At 39.2% G+C, this 24,629-nt stretch overlaps 1 non-coding gene and 1 pseudogene across 1 annotated transcript; both read right to left on the bottom strand.

Annotated features, from left to right (window-relative positions):
- Window positions 1-6,643: 6,643 nt before the first annotated feature.
- LOC122220662 lies at window positions 6,644-23,408 on the bottom strand (annotated as a pseudogene).
- Window positions 21,068-21,179, bottom strand: LOC122220831. Its single transcript, XR_006203008.1, has one exon. It is a non-coding gene; the product is annotated as a U6 spliceosomal RNA (small nuclear RNA).
- Window positions 23,409-24,629: the final 1,221 nt, after the last annotated feature.

Genomic DNA, 24,629 nt, shown 5'->3' with positions numbered 1-24,629 from the left:
CAAAAGTTAGATGCTTAACTGTCTGAGCCACCCAGGTGCCCCGAGAATTTATTTTTCTAATGTTAGCACATTATACTTACAGAATTATTCTGGTAACAGAATAACATTAGAAAAACCATAGAATTATCTTAATTGATATAATAAATCATTTGATATAAGTCAACATACATTCATGATTAAAACTTTTAACAAAATAAGAATAGAAGGAAACTCCCTTAATCTATTAAGATTATTTTCAGTGGCTAAGTCGGTTGAGCATCCAACTTCAGCTCAGGTCATGGTCTCATGGTTCCTGAGTTTGAACCCTGCATTGCGCTCACTGCTGTTAGCCTGTCAGTGCAGAGCCCATTTCAGATTCTCTGTCTCTCTCTCTTTGCCCCTCCCCTGCTAAAAAGAAATAAATATTTAAAAATTTTTAAAATATTATTTTCAGAAAAAATCCACAGATACTGTACTTAATGTTAAATTATTGAATACTCTCCTCTTAAGACTGGAAAATTTCACATTTTCATGCTTCGTATTCACATAATAACATTTATAACATATTATAAATATATTATATAAACCTATTATTTACACAATATTTGCTATATACATTTTTATACACAATGCAAAATAATATTTATCATTATAGTAGAGACCCTAGCCAGTACAAGTCAAGAAAAAAATATAAATAACACAATTATTAGAAATAATACATACTCGACAAGCATCATAATGGCAATAAATTCATATCTTTCAGTACTCACTCTAAACGTCAATGGACTCAATGCTCCAATCAAAAGTCATAGGGTAAGAGAATGGATAAGAAAACAAGATCCATCTATATGTGGTTTACAAGAGACCCACTTTAGACCTAAAGACACTTTGAGATTGAAAATAAGGGGATGGAGAACCATCTATCATGTTAATAGTCAACAAAAGAAAGCTGGAGAAGCCATACTTATAGCAGACAATCTAGACTTTAAAATAAAGACTGTATCAAGGGATGCAGAAGGGCATTATGTCATAATCAAGGGGTCTATCCACCAAGAAGACCTAACAATTGTGAACATTGATGCACCAAATGTGGCGGCACGCAAATATATAAATCAATTAATCACAAGCATAAAGAAACTCATTGGTAGTAATAACATAACAGTAGGAGACTTCAACACCCTACTCACAGCAATGGGCAGATCATCTAATCAAAAAATCAACAAGGAAACAATGGCTTTGAATGACACACCAGACCAGATGGACTTCACAAATATATTCAGAACATTTCATCCTAAAGCAGCAGAATATACATGCTTCTCCAGTGCACATGGAACGTTCTCCAGAATAGACCATATACTGGGACACAAATCAGCCCTAAGTAAGTACAAAAAAATCGAGATCATACCGTGCATATTTTCAGACCACAACGCTGTGAAACTCAAAATCAACCACAAGAAAAAATTTGGAAAGGTAACAAATACTTGGAGACTGAAGAACATCCTACCAAAGAATGAATGGGCTAACCAAGCAGTTAAAGAGGAAATTAAAAAGTATATGGAAGTCGATGAAAAGATAACACCACAACCCAAAATCTCTGCGACGCAGCAAAGGCAGTCATAAAAGGAAGGTATATAGCAATCCAGGCCTTCCTAAAGAAGGAAGAAAGATCTCAGATACACAACCTAATCTTACACCTTAAAGAGCTAGAAAAAAAAAAACAGCAAATAAAACCCAAAACCAGCAGAAGACAGGAAATAATAACGATTAGAGCAGAAACTAATGCTATTGAAACAAACAAACAAACAAAACCAGTAGAACAGATCAATGAAACCAGAAGCTGGTTCTTTGAAAGAATTAATAAAATTGATAAACAACTAGCCAGTTTGATCAAGAAGAAAAAGGCAAGAACCCAAATAAATAAAATCAAGAATGAAAGAGGGGAGACCACAAGCAATAGAGCAGAAACAAAAACAATAATAAGAGAATATTATGAACAATTATATGCCAATAAAATGGGTAATCTGGAAGAAATGGACAAATACCTAGAAACATATACACTACCAAAATAGAAAGTTTGAACAGACCCATAACCAGTAAGGAAATCAAATTAGTAATAAAAAATCTGTCAAAAAACAAGAGTCCAGGGCCAGATGGCTTTCCAGGGGAATTCTACCAAACATTTAAGGAAGAGTTAACACCTATTCTCTTGAAACTGCTTCAAAAAATGGAAATGGAAGGAAAACTTCCCCTGAAGTTCTTTCTATGAAGCCAGCATTACCTTAATTCCAGAACCAGACAGAGACCACACTAAAAAGGAGAACTATAGACCAATTTCCCTGATGAACATGGATGCAAAAATCCTTAACAAGATATTAGCCAACGGGCTCCAACATTAAAAAAATTATTCACCACGACCAAGTGGGATTTATACCTGTGATGTAGGGCTGGCTCAATATCTACAAAAACAATTAACATGATTCATCACATCAATAGAAGAAAGGACAAGAACCATATGATTCTGTCAATAGATGCAGAGAAAGCATTTGACAAAATATAGCCTCCTTTCTTGATAAAAAGCCTCAAGAAAGTAGGGATAGAAGGAGCATACCTCAAGATCACAAAAACCATATCTGAACAACCCAACACTAATATCATCTTCAATGGGGAAAAACTAAGAGCTTTCCCCCTAAGGTCAGGAACAAGACAGGGATGTCCACTCTCACCACTGTTATTCAACATAGTATTGGAAGTCTTAGCCTCTGCAATCAGAAAACACAAAGAAATAAAAGTCATCCAAATTGGCCAGGAGGAGGTCAAACTTTCACTTTTTGCAGATGACATCATACTCTATATGGAAAACCCAAAAGATTCCACCAAAAAACTGCTAGAACTGATTCATGGATTCAGCAAAGTTGCAGGATATAAAATCAACGCACAGAAATTGGTTGCATTCCTATACACCAACAATGAAGCGACAGAAAGAGAAATCAAGGACTTGATCCCATTTACAGTTGCACAAAAAAACCATAAAATACCTAGGAATAAATCTAACCAAAGAGGTGAAAAATCTATACACTGAAAACTATAGAAAGCTTATGAAAGAAATTGAAGAAGACACAAAAAAATGGAAAAAGATTCCATGTTCCTGGATAGGAAGAACTAACATTGTTAAAATGTCAATACTACCCAAAGCAATCTACATATTCAATTCAATCCCTATCAAAGTAACACCAACATTCTTCACAGAGCTAGAACAAATAATCCTAAAATTTGTATGGAACCAGAAAAGACCTTGAATAGCCAAAGCGATCTTGAAAAAGAAAACCAAAGCAGGAGGCATCACAATCCCAGACTTCAAGCTATACTACAAAGCTATAATCATCAAGACAGTATGGTACTGGCACAAGAACAGACACTCAGATCAATGGAATAGAATAGAGAACCCAGAAATGGACCCACAAACATATGGCCAACTCATCTTTGACAAAGCAGGAAAGAATATCCAATAGAATAAAGACAGTCTCTTCAGCAAGTGGTGCTGGGAAAACTGGATAGCACCATGCAGAAGAATGAACATGGACCACTTTCTTACACCATACACAAAAATAAACTCAAAATGGATGAAAGACCTCAATGTAAGACAGGAAGCCATCAAAATCCTCAAGGAGAAAGCAGGCAAAAACCTCTTTGATCTTGGCCACAGAAACTTCTTACTCAACACGTCTTCGGAGGCAAGGGAAACAAAAGCAAAAATGAACTACTGGGACCTCATCTTCTGCACAGCGTAGGAAACAATCAGCAAAACTAAAAGGCAACCGACAGAATGGGAGAAGATATTTGTAAATGACATATCAGATAAAGGGATAGTATAATTTATAAAGAACTTATCAAACTCAACACCCAAAAAACAAATAATCCAGTGAAGAAATGGGCAAAAGAGATGAATAGACACTTCTCCAAAGAAGACATCCAGATGGACAACCGACACATGAAAAAATGCTCAACATCACTCATCATCAGAGAAATACAAATCAAAAACACCATGAGATACCACCTTACACCTGTCAGAATGGCCAACATTAACAACTCAGGCAACAACAGGTGTTGGTGAGGTTGCAGAGAAAGAGGATCTCTTTTGCATTTTTGGTGGAAATGCAAGCTGGTGCAGCCACTCTGGAAAACAGTATGGAGGTTCCTCAAAAAACTAAAAATAGAACTACCCTATGACCCAGCAATTGCACTAGTAGGCATTTATCCAAGGGATACAGGTGTGCTGTTTCAAAGGGACACATGCACCCCCATGTTTATAGCAGCACTATCAACAATAGCCAAAGTATGGAAAGAGCCCAAATATCCAGCGATGGATGAATGGATAAAGAATATGTGGTATATATATACAATGGAGTATTACTCAGCAATCAAAAAGAATGAAATCTTGCCATTTGCAATGACCTGGATGGAACTGGAGGGTATCATGCTAAGTGAAATTAGTCAGAGAAAGACAAAAATCATATGACTTCACTCATGTGAGGACTTTAAGAGACAAAACAGATGAACGTGAGGGAAGGGAAACAAAAATAATATAAAAACAGGAAGGGGGACAAAACAGAAGAGACTCATCAATATGGAGAAGAAACTGAGGGTTGCTGGAGGGCTTGTGGGAGGGGGGATGGGATAAATGGGTAAGGGACATTAAGAAATCTACTCCTGAAATCATTGTTTCACTATATGCTAACTAATTTGGATTTAATTTTAAAAAATAATAAAGAAAGAAAATAAATGCTCTTGATTCAAAAACTGTCTTCTTGGCATGGGCACAATAAAGTTTATTAATTATTACTTCAGTGATTCATTGGTTTTACTTTGGCTGTTTTGAATCTTTGATATTTCCTTGCAGAAATTACTTAAGATTTTAACAAATAAAACCTTTCTTGATGATCCAATATTTCACCTATTAATATTATAGTTAGAAATTTTCAAATTGAATTAGGACATTAGGGTGTTGACCATGTGGATCAGAATTGCATCTTGGATGGGAAGTTGAAGGTCCAGTCTCAGATCTTCAATTCTATGGGATGAAGTCTAAACAAGTCCATGTTATTAACTAAGAGAAGATGAAGTCTGTCTTTAACCTGACTCTGTCTCATCTCCTCCTGCTGTCACACAATGAACCTGTTCCAGTCACTTCTGTCTTCTGGTCATTATTTTAATATAAGATAAAATCATTAGTGAATTAGATTCCGAGGAATGGTGTACCATTTTTGACAAAAACTAATTTGTTACCTTCTGTCTCTAAGGAAAATGAAAGGCCCTTTTTATTAATTAATGGTAGAAATAAAATTTGGGGTTTAAGATATTACTTTGTCCAAGATTTTCTCAAAAAGCATGAATTTCCTCCATTAATTTAATACTTAGTCGTCAATATGAATAGAATGTGTCATTATAAGTTATGTCATTGGAAGCCCTTAGAAATTATTCAGACAGAATGTATGTTAGTTCTAATTAACATTTGTAACATTTTCTAAGGACTTGTGTATTTTCAAGTTCTTTAATTCTGACTTTCAACTGTTTTGCCCTGACACAACCCTGTTACTATATTGGTGAAGTTTTACTAAAAAGGCCAAAGCCTGTGCCATCTTGCAGCAAAGGTGCTTCACAACAATAACCGAGTCCAGAGCAGCAAAGTAAGACGAGGAAGGACTTTGTAATCAAATAAATAAGTATTCAACACTGCCTTTTTAAAATATATTTCTAAATGTTTATTTTTGAGAGAGAGAGCATGAGCAGGGGAGGGGCAAAGATGGGGGTGCACCTGGGTGACTCAGTCGGTTAAGCGTCGGACTTTAGCTCACGTCCTGATCTCCTGGTTCCTGAGTTCGAGCCCTGGGTTGGGCTCTGTGCTGACAGCTCAGAGCCTGGAGTCTGCTTTGGATTCTGTGTGTGTGTGTCTCTCTCTCTGCACCTCCCCCACTTGTGTGCCTGCATGCGTTCTCTCTCTTTCCCTCAAAAATACATATTGAATGAAAATTTTTAGAAAAGCAGGGGGACAGAAGATCGAAAATGGGCTATGTGCTGACAGCAAAGAGCCTGACGTGGGGCTGAACTCACAAACCATGAGATCACGACCTGAGCTGAAGTCAGACGCTCAACTGGCCGAGCTGCCCAGGCGTTGCTTTTGATTTTATCAGTTGCATCACATTGGACAAGTCATTCAAAATATATGAGCCTTAGTGTACTTTTCTATAAAATGGGATGAAAACTATTACGTGATAGTATATGATAAAATGAAATTATTAATAAGTACAAATTATAAGATATACAGTCCAGTGCCTGGCACATGACAAGTACTCCCAAATGATAGCAACTCTATACTGACAAATATTAATTGTGCTAGGCCAGGGATGGCCTATAGCTTTCCCCTCATTAATCCAACCTTCTCCTTGTGGCAGTGTAGGTTTGTGAGAGCCTGTGACCCACAGGAGCGGTAAGAGATCATAAGGAAATAGAATTTTTTTTTGAAGGGTGTTGTATTAGTCAGTTTTTTCTATGTAACAAAGTACTCTAAAACGTAATGATTTCAAACAAGGTTTTAGTATATTCTCCTGATTCTGTAAGACAGCAAATTGCGCCAAGCCCATGTGGGCACTCTGTGTTCTGGGACAGCTCAGTTGTTTTCAGGTTTACAAGTCTGGGACGTCAACTGGTTCAGCCGAGACTGCTGGGCCTCTCCATTTGGGCTCATCATCCGGCAGCCTGGCTGAGGCATATTCACAAGGTGCCGGAACTCTCCCTAGTGCAAGAGAGAAACTGCAGGGCTTCTGCAGCCTAAATTTAGATTCACAACATCACTTCCACTACATTCTCTTAGTCAAAGCAAGTCACAGTTCAACGTCAGTTCAAGAGGTGAGTTAATATTGCATTTCTTAATAGAATGAGCTGCCAAGAATTTATGACTAATTTTGCAATTTACCACAAATGTTCTCTGGCTTTTGTGTCTATATTGAGGAGTTTTGAATGTGAGAGTTGGAGTGCTTCCATATATGAAATGAACTCCACCCACTCAGCTACTAAATTTTACTTCATCCCCATAGCTTTCCCAAAGGGGATGTGAACTAAGAACTGTTGAATTCCAGCATACTCTAGATGTTATGCTTTGTTCTCACAACATTTTAAAACGCTTTCTTTACATTTTTTTTTAAATGTTTATTTATTCTTGAGAGAGAGAGTGAGACAGAGCATGAGTGGGGGAGGTGCAGAGAGATGAGACACAGAATCCAAAGCAGACTTCAGGCTCTGACCTGTCAGCACAAAGTCTGATGTGGGGCTCAAACCCACGAACCATGAGATCATGACTTGAGCTGAAGTCGGACCCTTAATTGACTGAGCCACCAGGCACCCCCTGTTCTCACAACATTTTAGAGGTTTCCAGATACAAGCACAGAAACTTGGAGAATTGTAAGTGATCTTATGGTCACCAAGCATATTCTGATACAAAGAACTGTGTACACGGCCCCTCAAATGACAAAGTTAATGAAGCAGACAGGCATTGCAAAGATAATTAGTTTGTTTTTCATTTAATATCACTCCCACCTATTCTTTGCCACCAACAACTCCTGTATGTGTGACTTAGTTGCTTTTTCTCTTACACTGCTCCTGAACAATTTTTTACTGACAAACTTGAAAAATTGCCTCCATGTCCAAATCCACTTTATAGCTCAAGGGAACTGTTCAGCGAAACTGAATAGGTTGTTTGATGAGGACTGTGTGCTAAGATTATAGCACATAATCAACAAATGCTTGTTGAATTTAACTGAAGCTCTTAATTCATCGGGTTACAGAACTGACTGCCTGGAGACAGATGATGTTTGTGATGTCCAGTGGTGACTGGTTCTCTTTCCAGGAACTCTCCAATCCTAGCGTACTTACTTATCATGAACATTCATTACACAGAAATATTTAGTTACCATTAGTCAATTAAGCAAATGAAAAAGAATCTTATACGAAAAAAAATTTTTTTTGAGAGAGAGATACAGAGAAATGCAAGGGGGGAGGGGCAGAGAGAGAGAGAGGGAGAGAGAGACACGTGGACAGGCTCCTTGCCCAGTGTGAAGCCTGTTGCAGGACTTGATCTCATGACCCTGGGATCATGACCTTGTAAGGGTTAAATTGTAGTGTAGGGCTAATGCTTAGCTTGAAAAATAACAGCTTTGTGTTGACACTGAAGGTTAAGAGATAACAGCCTTGCTTTGCTCTGGTAAACTACGCCTCATACCCTTGTAAATTAGGCTTCACCAATTAAGGAAACAAAAGTTCAAAGAAAAGAGCATCAGAGGCAGGGTCAAGGAGATCCACTGGTTGCAACTTAGAGGCAGAAAGTCTAAAGTAAACACCTCATTAGGCAACTGTTTCTAACTCATCTGGAACCTGTTTCTTTGTTCTGTTCCCAGGTGATGATAAAATGATGTGATCGGTTATAAAAACTCTGTACCCCGGCTGTTCGGGGCCACACTCTTATCAAGAGTGTTGGTCCGGATCGGTTGGCCTTGCCTCTCATTGTAATAAACTTTGTTGTGACTGTCACTGGTGCCCGTAGCATTCTGTTTCAGGAGTCGTGTGGATGCAACAACCTGAGTCAAAATAAGAGTCCATACTCAACTGACTGAGCCACCCGGTGCCCCTTAAATGAAATTTTAAATCAACTGTTTATTTTAAATTACATTTTTCAAACCAGATATCAACGCACATATTTAAAGCATTTTGCCTAGAAAGTTTTAAATTAGGATTTAACCAGAATTTAAAAATACAGATGATAACACACATAGAATTCTAATGTTCTAACAACTGGCAGTATTAGGGAAAAGTATTCCACATATGTGTAAAGTTTGGGAATTTTGAAAAAATACTTCAAACAAAGAAGTATCTTATAAAATTGTGTTTACAATAATAGAATTGATTACAAATTAGTCTTACTGGAGCATTTCTCTAAGACTATCTGTAGTGTAAACCCTGGCAGCTGGTTTTCCATTTTTATAATGCAAGTGCCCTACATAGGCCCTGTTTGCTCAGGCATCCACTACAAAGAAGCATCCACTTTGAGATGTGGGGATATTGAAGTCCACAGAATTTTTGCAATGATCGTAAAAGAAAGAGCCAGTAAAGAGCCAGGGTGCTCCACTCTGATTTTTTGGTTTGTTTTAGAGATCTAGCTGATTTAGAGAATTGACTCCCCTCTCCTTCCTTTTTTTCTCTTCCTGTACCTTAATTTCTCCTCTTATGTTTTAAATTCACCCACAAAGAGGGAACCTGCAAAACCCTGGGCCCCCATTCAGCTTTAATAAAGACAGAACCCCAGTATGATAGGAAAAGATAGGATAAAATAGGAAAAGAGGGAAAGGATAGGACCTGAGGTCCCTGGGTGGGGAAAAAAACACCTATTTTGGAACAATGCTGGGAGTGTCTGACCACAGCAAACTCCCTCAGGGAGTAAGGTTCCTCTTAAGAATGTAACAGGCACCACCTACTGTCCCTTCACGTTCCCCTCAGGAATTTGACAAAAGACCTAATGAAAAATAAATAGACAATAAAACAGATGACTCACGTGGAACCCCACCCCTCATCCAATAGAAACGAGCCAATTAAAAAAGAATGACTCGGCATTTAGAATTACCTAGCCAGTAAGGGTAGAACCTGAGAAGAAACAAGGGAGGGGGAAAGGAAAGGAGGGCTGACGGGAATCATAAAACAAAGACTCTTGTCTGTTGTCGGGCCCCCCTCTGCAAAGAGGGCTTTCTTATACTCTAATAAGTTTTTGCCTGCTGCTCATTTTGTGTTCATCTCTTCATTCTTCCAAGGGGTGAGACAAGGAACTCTGGGTATTGAGGTAAAAAAATCCTGCAACACAAGCCTTGCTCTCAGGCTAACTCCTCCCTACCCCCACTTTGTGACCTCACTGCATGCCCCCAGGCGTGCTGTGTAATTTCCAGGATTTGTAAGTAATAAACCTTTTCTCTTTCAAAGTTTCCTGTTGGTTATTGTTGAAGGTGTCTTGCAATCTTAAGTATCACAGGGGTTGGTCTGGCAACAACATTGTTTATGGATAGCCTGAGGCACGCACAAAATGCTATCTCATTAAAGAAAAAGATCTGTCAGGGATAGTCTTGCACCTGAGAGGTGGTAGAGATTGAGAGGGTTTAGAGTGAGCTCTGAAGAGAGAGGATAGTGGGGTAGGGGATGAACCCACAACCCATTCAGCCTCTTTCTGCCTGTGCATTTGAGAGTCATGCTTTCATTCTTATCTTTGAGATGTGGGGATATTGAAGTCCACAGAATTTTTGCAATCGTTATAAAAGAAAGTTCCTTTGTAAAAAGGTCTTCATTGTTGGGGTTTTTGGAGTGATGGTGGAGTTCGGAATGGATGGCCATTCTTGAGATGTCTTTGGTGCAAAAAGGTGGTTTTAGTAAAGCACAGGGACAGGACCTGTGGGCAGAAAGAGTTGTCCCTGGATTGTGAGGAGAGACTGATTATATACTTGGGTGTTGGGGGAGGTAAAGGTAAGGGGGAGATTGCAAAAGGATTTTCATATGTTAAGACTCACAAGGTACTGGAGGCCTAGCTATTGTCAAGCTAAGGTTGTTTTTCCCTTTCGCAAAGCATTAACATTAAGATAGTAGGGAGTTCCTGGAGAAATGTTCTACTCTGTCAGCCAAAAGTATAGTCAATGGGCTGCAGGTTATAAGGAAATTTATTTCTACCTGTTGCTTCCTTCTTGCCTTTGTTCCCCATATCACCTAAGGAGGGGTGATGTTGGGGCTCCAGGAAACTGAGTCTACAGGTTTCTTAGGCTATTGATAAGATTGCCTTTTTTTTTTTTGTAATTTACTAAGATATTTGTAAACTGATGGAGACTCAGGTCCTGCATGACTGTGATCTCTATCAGCCATTTATTTTCTTTCCTTTTCTTTGTTCTTGGGCAGCCAGGAGTGCCTGAGGAATATCACACATATCTCACCTGGAGAAGAGTGTGTGCTAGCTTATGCGTGGCCCTTAGCTTGCCTATGGTCGGTCATTAACAAGAGAATTTAATCAGAAATGAATAGAAGAAAAATATATGGAAAACCCTAGAAGAAAACGTAGGAAAGAAGCTCCTTGACATTTGCCATGGCAATATGTTTTTGGATATGACACCTAAAGTATAAACAACAAAAACAAAAATCAACAAAATGAAACTACATCAAACTTAAAAGCTTCTGCACAGCAAAAGAAACAATTAAAAAAATGAAAAGGCAATATCAGAGTGGGAAAATATTTAATAAATCATATATTAAATAAGGGGTTAATATGAAAATATATAAAGAATTTATATCACTCAATAACAAAAATGCAAATCTGATCAAAAAATGGGCAGAAGAACTAAATAGACATTTTTCCAAAGAAGACTTCCAAATGTCTAACAGGTATGGAAAGAAGCTCAACATCACTAATCATCAGTGAAATGTAAACCAAAACCACAGTGAGATATCACCTGATACCTGTTAGAATGGCTGTCATCAAGAACATAAGAGATAAATGTGGGCAAGAATGTGGAAAGAAGGGAACCGTTATACACTGTTGGTGGAAATGTAAATTGGTTTCCCCACTGTGAAAACAATATGGAGGTCCCTCAAAAAATTAAAAATAGAACTATCATAAGATACAGCAATTCCATTCTGAGTATATACCCAAAGGAAATTGAAACAGAATATCAAAGAGATATATGCATTCCCATATTCATTGCAGCATTGTTCAAAATGGCCAAAATATGGAAACAACCTAAGTGTCCATCAATGGATAAATGGATAAAGAAGATGTATGTGTGTATCCATATACACGCATACAATAGAATATTACAGTGATGAGAAAGAAAGATATCCTTCCATTTGCAAAAACATGGATGGACCTTGAGCATATTGAGATAAGTCAGAGAAAGTAAGTACTGTATGATATCACTTACATGTGGAATTTAAAAAAGTCAAACTCATAAAAACAGAGTAAAAGGGTGGTTACCAGGGGATAAGAGTGGGGGTGGTGGTATAGGACAGATATTGTTTGAGGGTACAAACTTGCAACAAGTAGTAAATAAGCCCTAAAGATCTAATGTATAGTGAATATAGACAACAACATTGTATTATAATCATCAAAAGTGTGAATATGAATAAGAAACCTCACTAGAGTGGAGTTGGGAGAACAGAAGGGGGAGTTCCAGGCTCTGAGTGTCAGCACAGAGCACAATATGGGGCTTGAACTCACCAACCGTGAGATCATGACCTGAGCCAAAGTTGGATGCTCAACCGACTGAGCCACCAAGGCCCCCCAAAAGGAGAAATTCTTGGTCCTTCAGATAACTGAATACAAACTGTCATAAACCTGGAAGAGCTTCAGTCTCAAAAAGCAAACAAACGAACAAACAAAAAAACCCACAAAACCTTGGTAGTGGAGTTTAAGAGAATGACTAAACAAGTTTTCATAGATGAAAGCCTGAGCCTCTGGTATGGAGAGAGTAGATATGTTTGTCAGGGTCCCGTGTCTAGGTGACAAGTGTGCTGAAGTAATCATAGACCTTTGAGAAGGCTTTTACACAGCCTTGTACTCCTCAAATACCTTGGCATATACCACTGACATTGCTGGCAGGCTGTGAGGTGATGAAGGAATTGTAAATTTACAATCAGAACTAAGGTGAAATTCACTTCTCAAGTGTCCAGTTCATTTTGATGATAAATGCAGACATGAAAGCCCACCTGCCTTGTGGGGGATTAGCTTAGGAATTCCCCGAGTTTACACCAATGGGTTAACAAGGCATAAAGAAATATAAAGTCATAAATTCTCACACCTGAGTTTGGGTAAAACAGATTGGCACTCCAAGAATATGGGTGCAAAGACACCCTGAGAAAAGGGAGGTACAAAAGTGCCAGAAATAGGGAGGTGCAAAGGCACCCCAAAATAGGGAGGGGGTACAGCACCCCCCAAAATAGAGAGAGAGTGGCAAAGGCCTGAAATAGAAATGGCACAAAGGTGCCCAATACACAGGAATAACAAGATTAGATTATTCAGGGTGAAAGCACCCCAAATTTAGCACCATAGCAGAAAGCTGCTTTCATAGGAAAATAGGACCAGGTTAGGTAAATGGTGAATTGGACTATGGACCGCTGCACTGCAGGCAAAGCAGCCCAGAGCAGAGATGGTTAACAAGAGAGAAGGTGCCTTGTTAACCCTGAGGTTATTCCTCCTATCTGTCTCATCCCCCAGGCTGGCAAAGATAAACAGGCACGGAGTCTCCTGTCTGCTGTTAACAACCATCTACCCATCTGCCCAGCGCCAGGATTTTTGTTTTATATTGACCCCAAACCCAAACACTGTATATCTTCAAAACCCCCTTTCCCCCCTCACGTCCTCAAGTTAATGTTCATAGTTTCTTTGTCTCTTTGTACATGCCCATCATGTATGTAAGCCTTCTGATCTAAATAAATACGAGACCAGGCCCCTTATTTGGGGCTCTTGTCTTTTTCTGAACATTAGCCATCTCTCTCGCTTCAATCCTGTGTCCGCTCTTTTGCTAGACAAGAGACAACTTGAAACTTAGAGTCCATGACACTGCCTTTGTTTTTATTGATAAGGAATGCTCATTCTTGCTGTGAGCTTCTTCGATCCACTGGCTTCAGAAAATATCCCATTTTCCCACGCTACAGAAACACTACAGAAAGTACTATCTCCATAAGTAAAGGAAGTGCATGCTTAAAGAAGGAAGAAACATTTTTGAAAATTAAACAACGTGGTTGAGAAGAGAGTAATTATAAATCAAGTAGTAAATTCAGTAAAAGAAAGGTGTTCTTCTTGCCTATTCTTCATTCCTACTGAATTTTAGATTCATGTCGTTGATTTTAGAATTTCATGTGAAATTTGACTTATATTTTATCTCTTTAGCTTTTCATGTTACATTAAATAAATTAGTAAAGTTGTCATATTTTTGTTTCATACCTTTTAGATTTTGTTGGTATTGTGAAAAAGACTTTTCTATACACATTAGTTCTGTTCCTGTGAGTTCTCTTGACAGCTTTGCTTTCCAGAGACAAGTGATGCTGCACTACATCTGATCCTTATTGGCTGGAGAGAACTTGTTCAATGTCAAATCGGTGTTCCACTTAAACACAACTTCTGCAAACGCTCTGTCTGTAAGTTCTCCTTTAGCTTATGTTCTCTTTTTGGTCACGAGGCAGTGGCAGTGTGGGAGTTGAACAGAGCAAGGCAGGGCTGCAAAGGCACTCTGAATGTGTTTTTCCCTTCCCCTGGTATCCTAAATCTGTCTCCAGGATTTAGCCCTTTAGGCCAAATGGTACTTATTAATACTGTAGTCAGAGATGATGGAATAAATCACCTCCATATAAGAAGAACTAAATATTACTAGAAAGAAAAAGCACTTCTGTAAGTGAAGCAATACAGTGGAGACAAAAGCTTATTATTTTTAGAAATTAATAATATAGTGTCAGATATACATACATACACACATTTATTTATTTATTCATTTATTTATTTATGAGTACTTTGCATACTGACTTTTGAAAATACATTACTAATTTTTAGTATGTCATGTAGATCTTGATCGAAACTGAATTAAATCCATATTATATTCCTCTCTGGGAACATAGTATTCTGCTCTGCTTTTTCATCTTTGGTGGTATCAGAAAAATTTTATAATGTTTTCTCTGATGATTCTTTATATCCCTTGTTAAATATATGACTTAGTATTTTGGGTTTTTTTGGTTGTTGTTTTTGTTCTTGTTAATGGGTATTTTTTTCTTCTCCTCTACCTAAATATTTTTATCTTGTACTTCTTTGTGGCTTAGTCTGCCAGAGACCAATGATGCTGCCTCCCTTATGGTTTTAATTTGCCTGAGAGGAACATACCCAATGTCTTATTTTGGTTTCACTTAAACCCAACTTCTGCAAAGGTTGTCGCTACAGCCTGGCTAGAGAGAACTGGGTTGTGGGGTTGCAGATTTGGGTGAAGAAATGTGATAGCATGCAGACTATGGGTGTGCCTTCCAGAGTGCTCTGCTTCTCTATTGAGAAAAAGATTCCATATGCAAAGAGAAGTGAAGGGCCGAACAGTCATACGAAGGAATATGTATCACCCCTCTGATCTAGGTCACAACTAAGTGCTACACTTAATCCAAGGATGGGCTTGCGATCATAGGTCTGTAGGGAAATGACAACTATAAATATCAACATCATAAAGTGTTTACACTTCTAGAAATGCAGAGGATACTTCATTTATTTATATCTACTCAGTCCCAAGAGAGTTTCAGAATATGCTCTGCTCACTAAATTGCCAATGAATCCCAAATCAACTATTGGTTTGACCTGCATCAAGCAGGTGTGAACGTGATTTTTGCAGTTTCAGAGTCAACCAACACATTCTGCGATATGTAAATGATGGAAAGGAAGTCAGGAAGGGAGGGAGGGGATAGATCCAGCTATTTGCTTGGCTGTCTTATTGCTGGTTAGTTTCCTGCGATGGCAGAACCTAAAGTATGAGTGGCTATTCCCTCCTATTCCTTCCCTCCTCCCCTTTCCCACCTAATATAAAGAAAGGCAGGCTTCTTTTGGCTTTTGACACTAAGACTTCTCCCCCAGATGTATTGGATCTTGATCAACAAGGCTAGTGAGAAAATAAAGACAGATTGCCAGGTTACCCTTCAGACATGAAGATAATGATAATTAATAAAAATTATTATTAGCACTTCTGCTAAGTGCTTTTACTATATTAACTGGCTTCATCTTCATGATACCATGAGGTAGGTATACTTTACCAGCTAGGAAATTGTCGCATGGAGGAGGTGGACGCCTGCCTAAGGTTGCACCATTAGTAAGGGGTGGAGCCAGAATTCAAACTCAGGCCGTCCAACCAGAGAGGGGTGACTGTGCTACACTGTGGCCCGGAAGGGCATTTACATACACTTCCCCTCACGGGCACTAGACCACATAATTCTTTTTCTTCTTTTTTTTAATGTTTATTATTGAGAGACAGACACAGAGTGTGAGCAGGGGAGGGGTAGAGAAAGGGGGGGTGATACAGAATCTGAAGTAGGCTCCAGGTTCTGAGCTGTCAGCACAGAGCCTGACGTGGGGCTCGAACTCACAAATTGTGAGATCATGACCTGCGCTGAAGTCGGTCGCCCAACCAACTGAGCCACCCAGGCGCCCGACCACATAATTCTTCTAAAGAAAGAATTAGGCACCTGGCCACATACACCTTCAATGGCCTCCTCCTGGCAGTGTTTCACCAGTATGAGCCTTTGGTGGAGAGTTACATTTTTGTAGCTCTTCTCTGTGGGCACCTTATGGGTAGAAAAGAGCTGTTTCCCATCTCTCTGTTTTTCATATCTGTCACAGTATTTTGTTCCTGCATGCATGCCTGCAGGGATGAACACTCCTGGTCAGTTCTAGTGTCATTTATCTAAGGGTTATTTAAAGAGGTGACACATCTTAGAGATTTCATGTTCAGCTGAAGATTCTGAAATTTTGTTCAGTTATACTAGAAATCTTACAGGTAAAACACTTTGAGTTTAAAAAGTGTTCAGCTTCATCAAAAACCAAAGCAGTTCCTGTGCTGAGACCATTGCTAAATGTAGTCAAAGGGTCAAGACTTGCACCTAGTCCCAGAAGTTCTAACACAAAAGCTGCTGTACTTTAACTACAGACTGGACATTTATTCTGAAAGTTTCCTTTTGCAGGAAAAACAGTGTGAACTTCAATAGGGCTCTCCTGTCTCTGCTTGCTTGAGTGGCACAGTTCCTGGGTTTTGAATTTAAGGCTTGATGGATTTGGGAAGTGTTTGTGTTTTTACTCTTTATCTGTGAGGTACAAAGTGGTAACTATTTTAGTTATGTGAAATGAGTGGGTAAAAAAGAAAAAAATGGAGGGAAATGAGAAATAGAAATGACTAAGATACATAAAAGGATTGAGGGGCACCTGGGTGACTCAGTTGGTTGAGCATCTAACTCTCGATTTTGGCTCAGGTCATGATCCCAGAATTGTGGAATGGAGCCCTGCATTGGGCTCCATGCTGAGCATGGAACCTGCTTAAGATTCTCATTCTCTCTTTCTTTCTCCCTCTACTTCTCATCCCTGCTCACATGCTCTCTAAATAAATAAATAAATAAATAAATGGAATGAAAAGTGGGTTTGGGAGCATAACTAAGATGGGAAAGTTTGTGGTCATGATCCCAGAGGGACTGTGAAGTCATATGGGAGGAGAAGAAAGGCAGAGAAGAGACCCAGTGGGGACAGGGTGGGCAGGTAACTTCAGAAATTCTACACAATGTTCCATATGTAAGTGTTTCATATACCAATTTCACTGAACTGAGATGTTAATGGAGTTTCCATGCCCCCTCCCCTGCCTGCCACCACACGTTTGGGTATGCCTTCTTTGTGGTTTAGTCTGCCAGATACAAATGATGCTGCCTTCTTTTTTTTGCTTTGTTAGCGGTAAAGGCAAGTATTTAACAATTTATCACGGTTTCACTTAAGTGTGGTTTATGCAAAGATTTATGTTCCATCATTCTTCCTCTTCAACCACAACATGGTCTAATAACCACTTCCTATGCCCAGGCAGCTTCTCCCTTCCTACAACCATCAAATGTGTTAGTTTCTCTGAGATTTCAATGCACATTTTAGATAGTAACAGAGTCTTTGGTCAGTCCATCAGAAAGCTTCACACAAGACGTGAAGCACATCAGAACAAACTATAAGTAAAGACATCAAAAGAGTGTAGATTAATACTCCCAACTGTGAAGGCAATTTTCAGTTAGTCACTATATTTTACAGGGTACCTTCTAGGCATATGAAGCCAGCATAGTAGTAACTACACTGCAAAACTTTCCAAATGCAGTTGGGAAACCCATTTCAATACAATGAATCTGAAATTGTTTGGTATGATAGTGAGAGTGCCTAGTTATGGACCAGACAGACATAGGGCCACTGTCTCAACAGTGGCCTCAACTCTCTCTCTCAACAAAGAGACAGGTTTGAAGGGAGATGGCTGCGGTAACCAGGGGGCTGGACCTACAGAGCTCACACTTAAACAGAGATAGGAGCCATGCTGCCTGGTAGCTCAGGGTGTAGGCAATAAAAGGTCCCCTGCTGGAGGCCAGCATATCAGTATATGCTGGCATATGCTGGCCATCAGTATGAACACAAGTATATTTTCCAAACAGTGAGTCCTTCACGGCCTGGGCTAAATTAACCAGCACTCTCCCAATGGTAAGTCTGATAAATCAGCCCTAATTTGCTTTGTATTTTAGAATTTTCTAAATGCAATAGCTGATAATTTGAGCCACATTGGTTTACACTGCTACTGACTCAAGAGCCATGTTGTAACTCAAGTATAAGAATAGGATTTTGCATTGCTATGCAAATTTATCAGTGACAGTTACTGTGTCTCACTACCCATTCACATACCTGTTCTTTTCTGGTACTGAATAAAAATATATGACATTAAGACGTTTGTAACAAGATTGATACCATGAAAGGCTCACTTTTAGCTCTCTAGAAGTCTGTCTCTTAGAGTTTGTTGTATCTTTCTTACTCTTGCTGAGGCATCATCCAGTAAGCTTGCAAATTCTGTAATCTCTTTCTTCCAATAGATTTACTACATCTAAACTTAAATATAAGTCTAGGAATCCTTTCTGACACTAGGACACTGAAAAGAAGCATCCTTCTATTCCCTTATTTACTCAACAGATCTTTTGATCAACTGGAGAGTCTGGGCTACCCTAGCAAAGGATAAATTTCTCTCCTAATTACCTCAGTTACTGGGGCTCCTTAATATGGGAGTTTTTACTGTATCACATGGGGAAAATGAAGGATATGACTGACTTTGTGGGGTTGGTTTGGGGAGATCAGCTGCACTGTGTCAAGTAATTCAGTGAAAGGCACTGTCGTTGTTTCCTACTCTGAACATTTTGATCTGAACATTTCCTTCACATCAGAGCTCCACGCACCTCTGATAAATGGTGAAGAGATTCTGAGAATGTTTCTGAAAACCTTTAGCATGACAGAATTTGGTCACTTCATATTGCTATTTCTTCTTGATTTGGTTTTGGAAGTTGGTGACTTTCTTTTTTTAATGTTTATTTATTTTTGAGAGAGAGAGAAAGACAGAGTGTGAGTGGGGGAGGGGTAGAGAGAGGGGGAGATACAGAATCCGAAGCAGGCTCCATGCTCTAGGCTGTCAGCACAGAGCCCAACACAGGGCTTTAATTCACAAACCGTGAGATCATGACCTGAGCCAAAGTTGGACACTTAACTGACTGAGCCACCCAGGTAGGTACCCCAAGTAGTTTGTGACTTTCTAGGAATTAGTCCAACTTATCTAAGTTATCTGATTTATTTGTATATACTTGTCCATACTATTGCCTTTAAAAAATTGATGTATAATTGACATATAACATTATCTTAGTTTCAGGTGAACAGCATAATGATTCAATATCTGTATATATTGCAAAAATGATAACCATAGTAAGTCTAGTAACATCTGTCAACATAGATAATTACAAACATTTTTTTTCTTGTGATGAAAACTTTAAAATTTGGGGGCATCTGGGTGGCTCCATTGGTTAAGCATCTGACTCTTGATTTTGGCTCAGGTCATGATCTCACAGTTGGTAAGATGGAGCCCTGTGTTGGGCTCTGTGTTGAGCATGGAGCCTGCTTGGGATTCTCTCTCTCCTTCTCTCTGCCCGTCCCCTGCTCATGTGAGCGCTCTCTCTCAAAATAAATAAACATTTAAAAAAACTTTAAAATTTCTACTTCCTTCACTTTCAAATATGCAATACTGTATTATGAACTATAGCCAACATGCCATACATTACAACGTTGTTATTTATTTATTGTTTTATAACTTTTGACCTCCCCATAACCAATTTCACCCACCTTCTCTGGCAGTCACCAATGTTTTCTCTATAATATGAGCTTGGATGTTTTGTTTGTTTGTTTGTTTTGTTCTTAGATCCCACATGTAAGTGAGATCATATGGTATTTGTCTTTCCCTGTCTGACAAATTTCAATTAGCATAATACCTTGAAAGTACATCCATGTTTGTCATAAATGGCAAGATATCATTTTTTATGGCTGAATAATATTCCATTGAATATATACCATGTTTTCTTTATTCATTCATTCATCAATGAGCACTTAGGTTGCTTCTATATCTTAGCTATTGTGAATAATTATGCAACAAACATAAGAGTGCAAATATGTCTTCGAAACCCTGTTTTCATTTCCCCTAGGTATATACCCAGAGTGGAATTGCTGAATTGTATGGTAGATCTACTTTTAATTTTTAGATTCTTTTTCTTTTTTGCTGATCTGATTTGGCTAATTGTGCTGCCATGTCTTTGAATTCGGTGATCCTTTCTTCTGTTTCATCTACTGGTGAACCCCAATAGTGTATTTTTTTTAGTTCAGTTATTTTATTCTTCAGCTTTGTGAATTTTATTTGTATTTTCTTTTCCTTTGTTGAAATTCTCCCTGTGTTCATCCATTTTTCTGCTGAGTTTGGTGAGCACCTATAAAGAACCACTGCTTTGAGCTCTTTATCTGGTAAATTTCTTCTGTCCTTTCCATTAAGGACTTTTTTTCTGAGGTTTTATTTCGTTCTTTTGTCCGGAACAGATTCCTCTGTTTCTTCATTTTGCTTGACTCTGTGTTGATTTCCATGCCTTAGATAAAATAGCCACCTCTCCTAGTTTTGAAGGAATGGCCTTGTGTAGGAGATGCACTTTATTTTTCTTAAATTTTTTTTTTCAACGTTTTTTATTTATTTTGGGACAGAGAGAGACAGAGCATGAACGGGGGAGGGTCAGAGAGAGAGGGAGACACAGAATCGGAAACAGGCTCCAGGCTCCGAGCCATCAGCCCAGAGCCTGACGCGGGGCTCGAACTCACGGACCACGAGATCGTGACCTGGCTGAAGTCGGACGCTTAACCGACTGCGCCACCCAGGCGCCCCGTGCACTTTATTTTTCAACCCTGCTTTAGCTTTTGGTTGACTCTCAGACTTTCGTGATTATCTAAGCAACTATTTTATTTTCATCCTTGTTCAAAGTCCATGCTAATCTTCGCTGTATTGTTCCAATTTTAGTATATGTGCTGCCAAAGAAAACACAACTTGTTTTATTTTCAGGGCTTCTAGTAGCTTAGGGTATGCCAAAACCTGTCAGTGTCCTAAATGGGAGGATCTCAGTTAACACCAAGATTCAATCTGTTTGGAAGCCAGACCCTCAAGCAGCAGCTTTTAAGGAGGCAAATATATGCAGTGTTGTGGGACTGCAAACATAAGCCCTTCTGGCCACCAGAGCCTGACAATCTGGTGGTGTCCTTTGGGTGGCAATTGCAAAAATTGTCATGCTAGTGTAGAAGCTCCTTTCTAGGAGATACTGGCTAGTTAGAGCTAGGCAGTGGGGGAGCCCAATGATGGTGTCCACCAGCCTATGTTCCTTGAAAACATCTCTATAGCATCCTAGATATGCCCCTCAGGCTGATGCTCCAGGACAAACAAATAGGCTTCTTTCACAGACAGACTCAGTGTATGTTTCAGTCTGCTGTCTGGGCAGCGCCCTTGAGGCAGTAACCTTCCAAGAATTTTCTTCCTAATTGTTATAGTCTTGTGGGATCAATTAATGCAGCCCCCCCCGCCCCCCCCCCCCCCCCCCCCCCACTTGGCCACTAGAGCCAGATAACCAAGGAATGCCCTGAGGTCAGTGGTCTTAAAAACTGAGGCAACAGACACATGTAAAATCTCCCCTCTAGGAGATACTGGAACTTTGGAGCATGGTAGAGGGAGAACATAAAAATGTCAACCACCAGCTGGAGCAAGGCAGAAGGAAAGTGTAGCAATGTCTCCTACCAGCCTCTGTCCCTGAAGAATACATCAGCAGGCTCCTAGATATATGTTAAATTAGATGCCTGCCCCTTAGGCTGATGCTTTAAGAATAAGCAAATGAGCATCCTTCATATAAAGTCTGGGTGCCTCGCAATTGGCTAGTTCTGTGCTGGGCTCCAGGATGAATGAGTCCAAGTGTACAAACCTTTAAAGAGGCATTTTTCAGTTGAGCATATCTTTTTTTGGAGGCAGGGTATGGTGTATTTTATTGGTGGTACATAACAAAGGAGGGCTCCCTAAGGCCTTCCCCTTCTTCAAGGGGTCTGGGATGGAAACTGTTTCAAGGTTTGGAGATTCTCAGTGTGCTGGGGGATGAGTTGGGGCAAGCAGCTAATGACCTCTCTCTTCTTTTTTTGCTTCACTGGGGCTGGATGTTCAGGGGTCTCTTGCTCCTTGGAAGTCATGTGGACAATAAGGTTCACCACCCAGTGGCTGTAGCCAAATTTATTGTTGTACCGGGAAATGAGCTTGACAAAGTGGTCATTAAAGGCAATGCCAGCCCCAGCATCAAAGATGGAAGAATGGGTGTCACTGGTAAAGTTGCAAGAAACAACCTGGTCCTCAGTGTAGCCCAGGATTCCCTTGGCCCAACATCAAAGGTGGAAGAATTCACATCACTGTTAAAGTTGCAGGAAGCAACCTTATCCTCAGTGTAGCCCAGGATACCCTTGAAGGGGCCCTCTGATGCCTGCTTCACCACCTTCTTGATGTCATCATATTTGGCAGCTTTTTCCAGGTGCAGGTCAGATCCACAACTGATGTGTTGTGGGTAGGGACATGGAAGGCCATCCCAGTGAGCTTCCCATTCAGCATAGGGATGACCTTGCCTTCAGCCTTGGTGACACTGATGTTTTGGGCAGTCCCTCAGCTATCACACCACAGCTTCCCAAGGGGCCATCCACACTTTTCTGGGTGGCAGTGATGGCAAAGACTGTGGTTATGAGTCCCTCCATGATGCCAATGTTGTCATGGATGATGTTGGCCAGAGGGACCAAGCAGTTGGTCATTCAGGAGGCATTGCTGACAGTCTTAAGGGAGTTGTCTCATGGTTAATGCTCATCACAAACATGGGGCCATCAGCAGAAAAAGGGCAGAGATGATGACCCTCTTGGATCCACTCTTCAAGTGAGCCCCAGCCTTGCCAATAGTAGTAAAGACACCAGTGGACTTCACAACATATTGAGCACCAGTATCACTCCATTTGATGTTGTTGGGATCTTGCTCCTGGAAGGTGGAAATGGGCTTTCTATTAATGACAAGTTTTCTGTTCTCAGCCTTGACTGTACCATTAAATTTGCCATGGGTGATTTCATACTAGAACATGTAGTCCATGTAGCTGAGGTCAGTGAAGGGGTCACTGATGGTGAAAATATCCACTTTGCTAAAGTGAAGGCAGCCCTGGTGACCAGGTGCCAAATATGGCCAAATTCATTTTACTCCAACCTTCACCATCATATCTCTTGAAATCAGGAAATATGATGCCTTTGGCTTTTTTCTTTCTCAGAATTGCCTTGGCTGTTTGGAGTGTTTTGTGTTTCCACACATATTTTAGGATTATTTTTTCTATTTTTGTGAAAAATGCCATTGGAATTTTGATTGAGACTACACTGAATTGGTAAATCACTTGGGGTAGTATGGATATTTTAATAATATTAATTCTTCCCATCCAAGAAGATAGGATATCTTTCTATGTATCTGTGTCTTCTTCAATCTCTTTCATCAGTGTCTTATAGTTTTTAGAGTACAGTTCTTTAAATTCCTTTCAAAGAACTGGTTAAACTTATTCCTATGTATTTTATTGTTTTTGATGTTTTGTAAATGGTATTATTTTTTATTTCTATTTCAAACAGTTCCTTATTAGTGTATAGAAATTGCTGCTGATTGCTGATTTTGTATCCTGCAAATTTACTGGATTCATTTATTAGTTCTAACAATTTTTGGTGGGGTCTTTAAGATTTTCTATATAAAAGATTGTTATTTATAAATAGCAACAGTTTTACTTCTTCTGTCTGTTTTGGATGATTTTTATTTCTTTTCCTTGACTGATTGCTCTGGTTGGGACTTCCAGTATTAGTTTAAATGAAACAGAAAGAATGGGCATTCTTGTCTTTTTCTTGATCTTTGAGGAGAGTCTTTTAACTTTTCACCATTGAGTGTGATGTTAGCTGTGGGCTTGTCATATAAGGCCTTTGTTATGTTGAGGAACATTCCTTCTATACCCAACCTTTTGAGAGTTTTTATCATGAAATAATGTTGAATTTTGTCAAATGCCTTTTCTACATCTACTGAAACAATAATATGATTTATATTCTTCATTCTGTTAGTGTGGTGTATCACATTTATGTATTTGCATATATTGAACCATCTTTGCATTCCAGGGATGAATCCCACTTGATCATTGTGTATGACTCTTTTAATGTGTTCTTGACTTCACTTTGCTAGTATTTTGTTTAGGATATACACATCTATGTTTTTCAGGGATGTTGGACTGTAATTTTTTTTTTTCTTGTGTCATTGTCTGACTTCAGTATTAGGGTAATGTTGGCTTTGTAAAATGAGTTTGAAAGTGTCCCTTCCTCTTCAATATTTTGGAAGAATTTGAGAATGATTGTTATTAATTCTTATTTAAGTGCTTGGTAGGATTTACCTGTAAAGTCATCTAGTTTTTTTGTT

This window comes from Panthera leo, chromosome B2 (assembly GCF_018350215.1).
Source record: "Panthera leo isolate Ple1 chromosome B2, P.leo_Ple1_pat1.1, whole genome shotgun sequence".
Classification (NCBI taxonomy): domain Eukaryota; kingdom Metazoa; phylum Chordata; class Mammalia; order Carnivora; family Felidae; genus Panthera; species Panthera leo.
The sequence above is the reverse complement of the archived record's forward strand: the minus strand, read 5'-3'. Positions and strand labels throughout refer to the sequence as shown.